Raw genomic sequence first — 11,840 nt, 5'->3', positions numbered from 1 at the left:
ACTCAAACAAGCCAATCACATCCTCCTGTGGTAACCAGGGGGACCTCACCCTCTTGATACTGCAAAGCCTGCCTCCCACAGACCTTGGTTGTTCACTCTGCACCCAAGTGCAACCCTTGTGTGTCTCTGTGCAATGTCTTTGGTTCCCAGGCTATGAGTATCTGTGACTAATGCTACTGTCAGTCTTATCTGTCCTGTGTTGGGTGTCAGGGTTCAGCCATCACCATAGTTGGAGGGTAGGAATCTCTCCTTCATCAATAGGTAAATAGGGGGTGATTACAACATCAGTTTAGAGAGTTGAATAAGAGCAGAGCAGGGGAAGGGAAAATAATATATCATCTAAGGGAAAACAGACCAAGGTCCAGCAGAAATGGTGAGTGAGACTCATGGGCTGAAAGAATGTTCTAGGTAGAAGAAAATTCATGTGTGAATATTAAAACCAAAGGGTCTAGCTTCTTCAAGAGACTGAAAGTTTTTTCAAAATGACTGGAATATATGGAGAATACAAGATCATGATTGCTTAGAGATAACCTGGACAGGTAAGATGTAGCAGTGAAAGCCAAGTTTAGGAATTTGGACTTTATCTTAAAAGCAATAGGAATGATTGAAGAGGGTGTTATGTGATCAGGGTTGTGTTTAAAAGAATCTTTATGGCTTTAACAGAGAGTGAAGAATGTTTAGAATAGAGATTGGTAGCTAGTAAGGAAGTCATTAAAGCAATCTGGGTATAAATATGGTGTCTTTTCCAAGAGTACGAATAGTAGAGATGGAAATAAATGGGTTTAATTTAGGAAATATTGAGAAATTAGGATTTAGTGGGTTTGGTGATGAATTGGATGTGGGTAGAGTTGCCAGATTTAGCAAATAAAAATACAGGATGTTCACTTCCATTTGATTTTCAGATAAACAACAAATAATTTTTTTAATGTATGTTACAAGCAATTGTTGGATCACATACAAATTATTAATTGTTTAACTGAAATTCAAATGTAGCTGGGTGACCTGTATTTACTTGACAATGCTAAATGTGTGGTTGAGATAGAAGGAGGAGTTAGATGACTCCCAGGTTTTTGAAGTATGAAGTTGTTAGAAGAGTGAAACAAGGATTTTCTATTTACTCAGAATATGAATGCTTATTACAAATCAAACATTCCACAAAGAAAACCCACTTCAAAAACACATCTTTGGGAAGGTGATTTTACATTTTGATCTTTTTCATAAAACATGGTATATTTTGATTTTTTTTCCTCGGGAGGAAAGGAAGAACTGTCAGAAATAGAATAAAGTAAAAGATGGGAGGACAAAGTAGCAGTATATTGTGAAAGGGAGTTCTGTTTAGGGGCAGATGAGTGGGGTCTAAGGTGAGAAGACCCTGACCTTGGATTATTTTGATGTCAGGTGACTATAGTTATGCTTGTTTCTGCTTTTCATTGTGGTTTTATGTGAGTTTCACTTTATATTAAGGGAGGTTGTTCTACTCAACAAAGTAGTAGGGTTTATTAACTTTCAAGGTCAAATAAGTGAGATTCTGGTTATTAAATCTCAGCGTCTAAAGGTAATGAATCACAAAGATTAATTTGGCATGAATCATAAACCAAAAAGTAAAAGCTAAACCTATAGAACTTCTCAAAGAAAACATAGTGGATACCTCACAATCACAGGATAGACAAAGATTTCTTAAATAAGATGTGGAAGGAAAAAAACCATAAGAAAGGAAAATTGTAAGTCAGATTTTAGAAAAATTAAAATTCTGTTTATCAAAGACATTGTTAAGAAATTGAAAGGACAATCCATAGATTGGGCAAAATATTCAAAGTACATATATCTGACAAAAGACTTGTATTAAAAATATTCTTAAAACTCCTAAATCTCAATAATAAAAGACAAACCTAATATAAAAGACAAAAAACAGAAAGATATTTCACAAGAGAAGATACATGAACAGCCAATAAACTCATGGAAAGATAATCAACTTCGTTAGTGTTCGGGGAAATGTATTTTCCTGAAGTCTACAATGAGATAGCACTTAACACCCACTTGAATGGCTAAAATTAAAAAGGCTGATGGTACTGTTGGCGAGGATGTGGAAAAATTGGAACTCAGACATGCTGGTGGGAGAATAAAATGGTACAACCTCTTTGGACAATGGTTTGGCAGTTTCTTATAAAACTAAAGAAATATCTATCAGAAATTCCTCTCCTATGCATTTATACAAGAGAGATAAAACATACACCCACAAGAACATTTATATAAGAAATTCATGGATGTTTTATTCATGATAAACTCAAACAGAAAAGAAAATCCAAATAACCATCAACCAGTGAATAAACAAGTTGTGCCGTGATCATACAATGCAGTAACACTCAGTGAAAAAAGAAACAAGCTACTGATACACAGAACAACATGGGTGCATTTCACAACTTTAAGTTGAGTGAAAGAAGCCAGGTGCAAAAGAGAACATACCGTATGGCTCCTTTTATGTGACTTTATATGATATTACAGAAATCTAAACAATGGTTGCGCAGAGGTGGTATGGAGTGGGATAGGCTGGAAAAGGGAAGAGAGGGAACTTTCAGGGGTGATGCAAGTGCTCTGTATCTTCATTGGGTTGTGGTTATGTGGGTGTACACATTGGCCAAAGTTAATTGAATTCTACACTTAAAAGCTGAGCATTTTTCTCTATGTAAATTACGCCACAATTAAAAAGATAATAGAAAAATAGACAGTGATAGAACTCTTTCTTATTTTGTGAGTAGAATAAATTACACAGATGAAAATGCAAAGGCAACACAAGTCATCATTGGAGAGAAGGGTAAGAGGTTCAGGTTTGCACTCTAGATTCTCTTGATATCATCCAAATGTCTTAAACTCACCATCCTCTCTGAGACAATATGGATAAAATTACACATGTAAATGATCTTAGTAGAAACCCAAGTGGTAAGTACGTATCGGGAAATATCAGTCTTTTTCTTTTTCTCATATGTGTTACTCTCCTGAGTGGTGACTGATGAATAAGTTGAAGAGTTTGTTCAAATCAGTTCACATAGTGTTGGTCTCATGCACACAGAATCAATCAACAATATCTAAAAAGAGAGAAAGTCTTGAGAGAAGATTTATGTATTTTTAAAGAGCATATCATGTTTGCAAATTATATAACATTGTTTTCAAATATTTTGCTTGTTTAATCACTGGGAAAACTTTTTAAAAAAGAGCTACTCAAAATTATTTCTTTTTAAGAACTACTTTCAAACATATTTTTCTCTAGAAAATATTTTTCCCAAGAATGAATCTCTGTCCTGTGTCTTATGGAACACATTTTGAAGACACTATTAGTAATTTAAAATGTTCACAGATTCTCAAGTAATGCTGAGATGACAAATCAGCTTATTAAGATAACTGAAATGAAATAAAAAAGTACAAGCTTTGTAGCATGCAAGTTAAAACTAATGAACTAATGAAATTATGATCATATTATTTACAGGTTAAACATTCAATTCAAACATCTCTCACATCTGTAGTGAGAATTTTCAAGAGGTATAAAAGGGAAATCTTGTCTTATGGAGATTCCAGTAGCATGCTGTTTCTTTAAGAGAGTTAACAAATTTCTTCCTCTCAGTAAATTTAAGATTTATGAAATAAACACTCTACTGAATGAAGAATAAGGGACATACTATTTCAATTTAAAATGTTATACCATTTCTCTTTCAATAAACAATCAAAAAATGAAGAGAGAATATATTTTGCTTCTTTCTTTAACAGGTTTATAAATGATACCTGATTTTAACATGGGTGAAAAATAAGTACATGAATACTGTTTCTGTATACAATTCTATTTTAAAGCCTATATTCTTACTATTTAATACAATTTTCTAACACAAGAGACATAGCCCATGTCAAAACAGGAGCGCAGAGCCAAATGTGCTTATGAGAACACAAGCCTCCTGGAAATTAAAAAGAAATGTTGAGGGGCTTCCTTGGTGGCACAGTGGTTGAGAGTCCGCCTGCCGATGCAGGGGACACGGGTTCTTTCCCCGGTCCGCGAAGATCCCACATGCCGTGGAGCAGCTAGGCCCGTGGGCCATGGCCGCTGAGCCTGTGCGTCCAGAGCCTGTGCTCCGCAACGGGTGAGGCCACAACAGTGAAGAGGCCCGCGTACCCCCCGCCCCCCCAAAAAAAACAAAGAATGTTGAGGATGGCTTTGAACTTCCACAGTGCATAGAATGCCTCATATTAACTAGACTTCAAGAGACTGGAATACTCCAACTAACTGTTGATTTATAGGTATTTTAGTTTTACAATTCGTCACCTTTCTGAGTTTACTAATTTTCCAACTGGGGCTTCTAGATATAAAATTATATCACCTGTAATAATTGTAGTGGTGTTTTCTTCCCCTTTAATATTTTCACATTTCATTTATTTTTATACTGTATTTCATTGACTGGTACTTACAGGAAAATAATTATGGAAAAATGAGCATCTTGCCTGTGACGGATTTTAATAGAAATGCTTTTAAATTTCACCATTAGACCTGATTTTTGCTTATTTTATTTATATATACATAAATGTGTATAATTTTCTACATTAAATTAATAGTCATCTATTCTTATTCTAAGTTTAAAAAAAAACAATCAGGAATAGAAGTTAACTTTTACAAATTAAGTTTTGGGTACCTATTGGGAAACCATATGATTTTTCTCCTTGGACTTGTGATAAATTATACCTATAAAGTTTTACTGTATGACTTTTATTTGCAAATATTTTATTTAGTACCTTAAAATCTATACTCATTAGTGACATTTGTCTGTAATTTTTTGTGATATATAAAATTTTGTTATTACTAATATGATTATACATAATGAATTTTTTTTTGTAAGATAAGGGATAGTTTGAATAACAAAACATTATATATTAAACATTTGAAAAAAATTCACCCCTGAAACCATCTAGGCCTTTGGAAGGTAGTCTTTGAAACCATTTCAACTAATTCTATGATTATATTATTAATTGTCAATGAATTCATTAACCCATTTTATTCAACAGAGATTGAATTGTTTATTAGTTGAACTTTTTTCCACAAAGTATTTAAGATGGCTAGTGCAAACATTAAAAATAGGAATTTGATCTTAAATTGCATGGTATATGCTACAATTCAATTTTATTAATGAAAAAGCTATAGTTCTATTATATTCCATATTTATGTTGAGTGGAACAACACCTTGTGTGCGATATAAAATAAAAATAACTGATTAATGTAGCATGTCGAGAATCTGTTTCTGCCTGAAACTTGAGTCATAGGTTCTTCTGAAATAAGGGAGTATGTTTTACTCATATAGGAATATATATTTTATTATCTGTATCCATACAGTGCTCTGGCATATAATGAGTGTTCAATAAATACTTGCTCCTTTTAAAAAAACATGAATGAATCAGCCAATATAAACACACCTTTTTTTTTTCTTCTTTTTTTTAGGATTGGCAGAGCCGTGCTGAGCACCATGGCACACGGACTCCTACTGGTGCCATCCCAGCCCTGGGAGCTATAGCATGGTCAGAACAAGTGTTTCTGTTCCTTTTTCTCTTAGAAACTGCAAAATACATCAGGCTAGCAGCTGGTGCTGGATTTTCCCTCATATATCCTATTGGAGGTTAATCATTAGGGAGAGGAAGAAATACGTTGTTTTGGTAGGATTGGTAGAAACAAAAGGAACGTTAAACGATGCGATAAAATGTTAAGATTTGCATTTGGAAGGAAAATATGTTATATATTAGTTGTTAAATGCAGGTTTTATAAAAAATATTAGCCAAGGAGGTGAAACACAATATCCTGTTTAGACATTTTGCTTTCAATTTTCGTAATAAAGTTACCATTTATTATGCTTATGTAACAATTAAAACTCATTTACTCTAACAACAATAATAAGTAGTTGCTAGTTGCTTTTCATTTTTATCTCACTTATTACACATACCAATTCTATGAACGAGGCAATCTTTTAATCCCCAGCTCACAGAGAAGTAAACTGAGGCTCAGAGGGAATGCATTCGTAAGTTATGTGTGGAGTAAGTGGGAAGCCAGGCTGTAAATTCACACTTGTCTGGCTTCAAAACCATGCTCTAAAATACTAGACAACATCATCTGACCATTTCACTTTAAGTTATAAAAATGTTTTAAAGTATTCTCTCTGGGTCTCTTCTATATCACCCCTGTTCCTTCACCATATTTCATTGCTTCCTGAGAAATCAAGTGGACATACATTACTTCAGCAAGCTGACTCTAATATTCCAGTCTCTTCAGCTTTTATCACCCTATATGTTTCAGCTTGCGTATTTACATGACCATCAGAGCCAAAGTTTGTTCATATGACATAAAGAGCTATGCTTTTTTTCTTGAATAATCAATCACTAATAATAGTCTGGATGCTTTTTACAACTAATTTTTGCATATGGAAAACACTTTAACAACCTGATAGATAATACAGAGAAATTATATGAAAACTATCAGCATGTTCAAAATAAAGTTCACATGCAAGGCATTTCAGTTATTTGATAAAACTGTCATAAATTTATACAGCCCTCATCTCCTTTTGCAAATTTCTGGAGCAGTAAATGATCTTCTCCAACCTGTTAGTTTAGTTTCAGTTTTGGAATAGTAACTATTTCTCTTGTTTACGTTCAGAGACGTTTTAAACTAGCAACCTTCCCAAGAATTGAGTACATAAAAGGTCACATTGACCCTGACTTATCTGAACATTTCCAAGTTTTCTGGCTCACCCAACAGGGCTCTAGATAACCCAGTGGCTACACAGCACAAAAAAGGTCACTGCCAAAGACATGTCTTGCAACATTAGGGCGGGTTTGCATTTTTTTTTTTTTTGGAGTGAGTTTCTCTCCATATGAGATGAAGCAATTTTCATTTCTTCCAGATTAAAATTTCATTTTCTATAGAAGCTATCTTCTTTAGCTAACTCACCCTAAATGCATGCATTTTGGGATAAAAATATTGAAACCTATGAGGACTATTATAGATCAAGCAAAGGATAAATAGGGTGCATTAATACAATAGAATAATAAATATTAATTTATATAAATATAATAGTATATAAAACAATTATGTATCATAATTATAAAATATTACATTTATACATAAAATACGTAATTGCAAAATATACCATATATTATATAATATGTATTAATTATGTGTTATAATAATATAAATACTAGTAACTATAATAATAAAAATAAAAATAGAAAGAAAGCAAGGTAAGAAAGTTTGATGGCCCAAGTAGTGCTTGAGCTCAGAAGAGTACTTTGCATGGTAGAATGGCTGTAAGGTGGAAGTGACACTCTCATATAACCTTTCTTATGTAATATTTTGCTGACCCTGATGATACTTAATTCAATTACTCTATTTTAAAAATACATTGTAAATCAAATATACTTCAGTAAAAAAAAATAAAAACATTAAAAATAAATTAAAAAATAAAAAAATACAGAAAAACACACAAAAAAAGTAAAAATCACTTTAATTCTACTACATTTAGCCCCATGAGTTTATAAAAAGAAAGGCATGAAAATATATCTTCTATCTCTCCAGTTCTTCCTACTGAAATAGCCACTGTTTCTCGTTCGTTTTTAGTAGTTTCTAACAATGCGTCTTGAAGTGGCTGCCACCTCATCACCAGAAGCTCTGGCTTTCCCATGACCTACCAGTCTATCAAGAAGTACAGCCTGAGCCATAAATGGGGCTCAGGAACAGTGCTCTGCTATCTATTCGAGTCATTGCTTCCCTGTCACATGTGAGGGAGCTCTGCACACAACCACTTTTTAACTGCTTGGCATCAGGGCTGCCTCTTAGACCTGGACCTACTCCTTGCTTCTGCTTCTTTCTAGAATCAGGTGCCCAAACAGCCTGATGCGTGCTCATTTCTGCTTGGGAGCGCCTCTAGTTCTTCTCTCCATCCCCTGGCTTCAATGTGAGATGCAGCTCCATAAACCCCTACTTCTTAGATGCCTTCATTGAAACACACAGATTCCTTCTGCTCCAGAATTTTATTGCAATTTACTGTGGGGTGTACAGGATGTTGTTATACATTACTGGGTGCTCCCTTTAGCACTGAAGACACTCATTCTTCCTGCTGCAAAGAATGTTACCTGCTGACAGCGCACAGCTGAGTCCACCTTCAGGAATTGCCCGCTGCCAAAGGAAACAACATTGCCCATGGTTATGGTTATGAACCTTAAGGGTGGAACAGCCCACCTTCAATGACTGGTTGATGAGAAGGTGTAAAGGTGCTAAGAAGATGGCCCCCTTTACCCATCATTAAAGGACCAACCAGCTTTAGAGCTCCCTGGCATCACTGATAGCCTCTACTGCAACCACATCATGGTTCAACTTCTCCCTCTGATCAGTCCTGCTGCCTCCTCCCACCTCCCTTACAGGTGCTCCTGAGGACTGTCCTTAATTAACCACCTGCATACACATCCCTGTCTAGTTTGTTTCCTGGGCAACCTGACCTATGGCATGAGGGTAAAAAGAATAACATTAAAAGCTGCACAGGTTTTAAAATTATGGTCCCAGGCCTTTAATTTCTGACTCCTGAAATTGTAAATTGTTACTCTGATGGTATTCTGCCCTCCTCTATAAATTGGAAACAATAAAAGAGCTATATGAAATCTATTTTCTAGGAAGATTATCTAAAGGTAATCTGAATAATAGTTTTCCTTTGCCTTGTGTTCGGTGACAAGTTCTTTAGGACCCTATCCTACCCAAGAATTGTCACTTCTCAGATGTACTTATTATCCCACCTGACTAGTAAATGGTCATGGAACAATAGATTTATGTATATGATAACAGTGGGGAGGCTGACCAGTAAGTTGTAGTTCCTGGGCAGCAGAACCAACATACATACTAGCTGGTTGTGAATTTACTTGTAAAATGTGAGTGTGATCCAAGTCCCATATTAAGCAAGCCCTGGAATTTACAAGACTGAAAACTCCTTGAGGGTAGGGCCAATTTTGATGGTAGGTACTCAACCTACATATGCTTTATTCCTGAATTAATATTCCTCTTCTACATGGAAGTAATAGTCAAATACAACCTGTAATATATTGATGAATATGTTAACCGATAAAGCATACAAACAATAAGTGGATATTTCTTTCATTCCTTAGCATAGAATTAATTTGACATTAGGGATATTCTGAACATCAACAATATTCCTTAGGATTTGCTATATATATAATCATGTCTGAATACACTTTTATTTCCTTCTTTCCAATCTTTATGACCTTACTCAATTTTTACAACCTTATTTCATTGGTTAGAACCTCTGGAACGATACTAAATAAAAGTGGTGAAAGTCAACATCCTTAATCTTGAAAAAGTGTTCAATATTTCACTGGCAGTAGGTTTTCAATAGATGTCTATTATAATATTGAGTTAGTCCTCCTGCACTTTTAGTTTACTGAGATTTTTTTCATGAGTTTTTGTTGAATTTCTCAACTTATTTTGCATGCATTGATATATGCACATGATTTTTCTCCTCTATTCTGTTAATCAATTACATTGATTGATTTACAGTTGTAAAGTCAGTCTTGAATACTTGGTCATGATGTATTGTCCCTTTACATATTGCTGGATTTGACTTATTAATATTTTGATAAGAATATTTACATGTATATTCATTAGGGATTTTGTTTCTTGTAATGTCCTTCTTAGGTTTTGGTATTAAGGCTGTGTTGATCTCATAACATCAGTTGAAAAGGTATTCCCTCATCCTTTATATTCTAAAAGGGTTTATTCAAGACTGGTATAAATGTTTGATGGAATTCATCAGTGAAACCATCTTGGTCTGAAGCTTTCTTTGTAGCTTTGTGGGAAGGTTTCAAATTATGACTTCAATTTCTTTAGTGCTATTCAGATTTTTCTCTTACTTTGCATCAGTTTTTGTGAGTTGTGTTTTTTTTTTTTCAAGGAATTTATCTATTTATCTCAGTTGTCAAATTTACTGAATTATTTTGAACATAAATGTCTTCAAAATATTTCCTTAATAACCATTTGATGTAGGATCTGTAGGTATGTCCCCACATTCATTTCTAATGTTGGTAACTGGTTACTGATGTTTCCTTCCTTCCTCCTTCCCTTCTTCACTTCTTTCCATTCTACCTTCCTTTCTTTTTAAAAATTAGTCTTTTTAGGTGTTTATATACTTTGTTAATCATTTCAAACCCAACACTTGGGCTTTGATTTTCTCTGTTGTGTTTTCCTGTTTTCATAATATTAATAATTTTTTTATTCTGTGTCCACCATGTGCATCATGCATTTTATAACATTTATCTGTAATTCTCAAGATAATATTGCAGGGAAAATATTACTTCTCTTAGTTTAAATGTGTGTAAAATAAGTCACAAAGAGGTTAATTTTTGTGTGTGTGTGTGTGTGTATCGTATAAGTATATTTGAATTTAGAACCATATGATCTCAAAGATGATGTCTTTTACTACATTATAGTGTCTCACAGCAAAGTTGTAGAGTGTTTGAATATATGAATTATGATTCTAAGTTCAGTTCTTGCCTCAGTAGTAATCAACACCACTAAACTTATCAGCATCAATACATTAGGGATGCCTAGTTTGCATAGCAATACGATAAAACCTATAACCACTTTTGATGACGTAGTCAAACCAGCATACATACTAATCACATCTAGAAACAACATATTGATGTTTTATAATTTGCAGACAGGCAATCTTATCAAGGATATAAACAGCAAAATTCCTGGAGGAACCAACCACAGAATGGGAGTATTACCTTTTATTTCTCCATCCAGTTACTCTCACTGAAGCACAGTATTCTCTCCCTCTGCTTTCCTCCCTCTAGAAGATCAAGTTTTTGGAGTTTGCTCTAATGAGTGATTTCCTATTGGATCCAGGCCACAGTGATGGTCTAGGAAGATGCCAGGAGAAAAGATTCAACCACACCTGATGGATTGCAAAAATGACCCCAAGTCTTTATTTCTTAGAGACTAGTGGACCATGTTAGGAACATCTAGGTGCTTTAACCTCTACCCTAAAGGTATATGTGTGTTAAGGTGAAATGTGTATCAATAAAAATATTTGGTCTGCAGGCTTACATGATTTTATTTTGGAAAATCATCTGAGATGTTGGAGTAATCCTACAGTATATATAAGTAATTTGAAAGGCTACCTCAGATCAGCTTTCTGTTTATTACATCAAAGTCAGTGGAGTAAATGAAAAAATGATTTACTTTAGGTCTTAGACCTCTGCAGTACTGGTTAAAGACAATAAAAATGACTACCAGGATGACCACATTTTTTCTTTGAATGTTTCATCTGCTCACAAACATTTCTTTGAATGTTTCATCTGCTCATCTGACTGCCCAGATTTCTTCCCTTTACTACTTATAGTAAGAAGCATCCAATCCTGAACTTTTAGTGACTTTTTCTTTCCCTGCTTTCTTTTTTTCTAATGAAATGTATTTATCTGTTTTCCCATTCATGCAAGTTCTAAGATGAGAGAAGGTAATCAGATAAGCAAATTCACTTTATGGATGACCAATAAAGTCTTCACATAGGTCATTGATACACTTACCCAAATATAAGAAAAGGTAATAATAAAAATATCATAAACCCTAGGTCGTGGTTAATTCTGCCAATACATGAGTCTGTATATAAATTGTACAGAATGTTCAAACCAGGCTAATAAACTATGAATTAGTCTCCTGTTAATTGGACTTCCTCATCTGTGAAATTGACACAATGATAATATCTCTCTCTTAAGGTTTGCCATAGTGATAAAAATGAGATGAAAAAGTTTTCAGTTTT

At 34.2% G+C, this 11,840-nt stretch overlaps 1 long non-coding RNA gene across 1 annotated transcript; it reads left to right on the top strand.

Moving 5' to 3' along the window:
* Positions 1-352: 352 nt before the first annotated feature.
* Positions 353-10,959, top strand: LOC309823433. The gene is made up of 3 exons (XR_014296831.1): positions 353-373; positions 5,471-5,547; positions 10,876-10,959. It is a non-coding gene; the product is annotated as an uncharacterized lncRNA (long non-coding RNA).
* The last annotated feature ends 881 nt before the right edge of the window (positions 10,960-11,840 follow it).

Source organism: Grampus griseus (assembly GCF_964374135.1).
Source record: "Grampus griseus genome assembly, chromosome: 5".
In the NCBI taxonomy this organism is placed as follows: Eukaryota; Metazoa; Chordata; class Mammalia; order Artiodactyla; family Delphinidae; genus Grampus; species Grampus griseus.
Note: the sequence above shows the minus strand (reverse complement) of the source record. Positions and strands in the feature narration are given on the sequence as shown.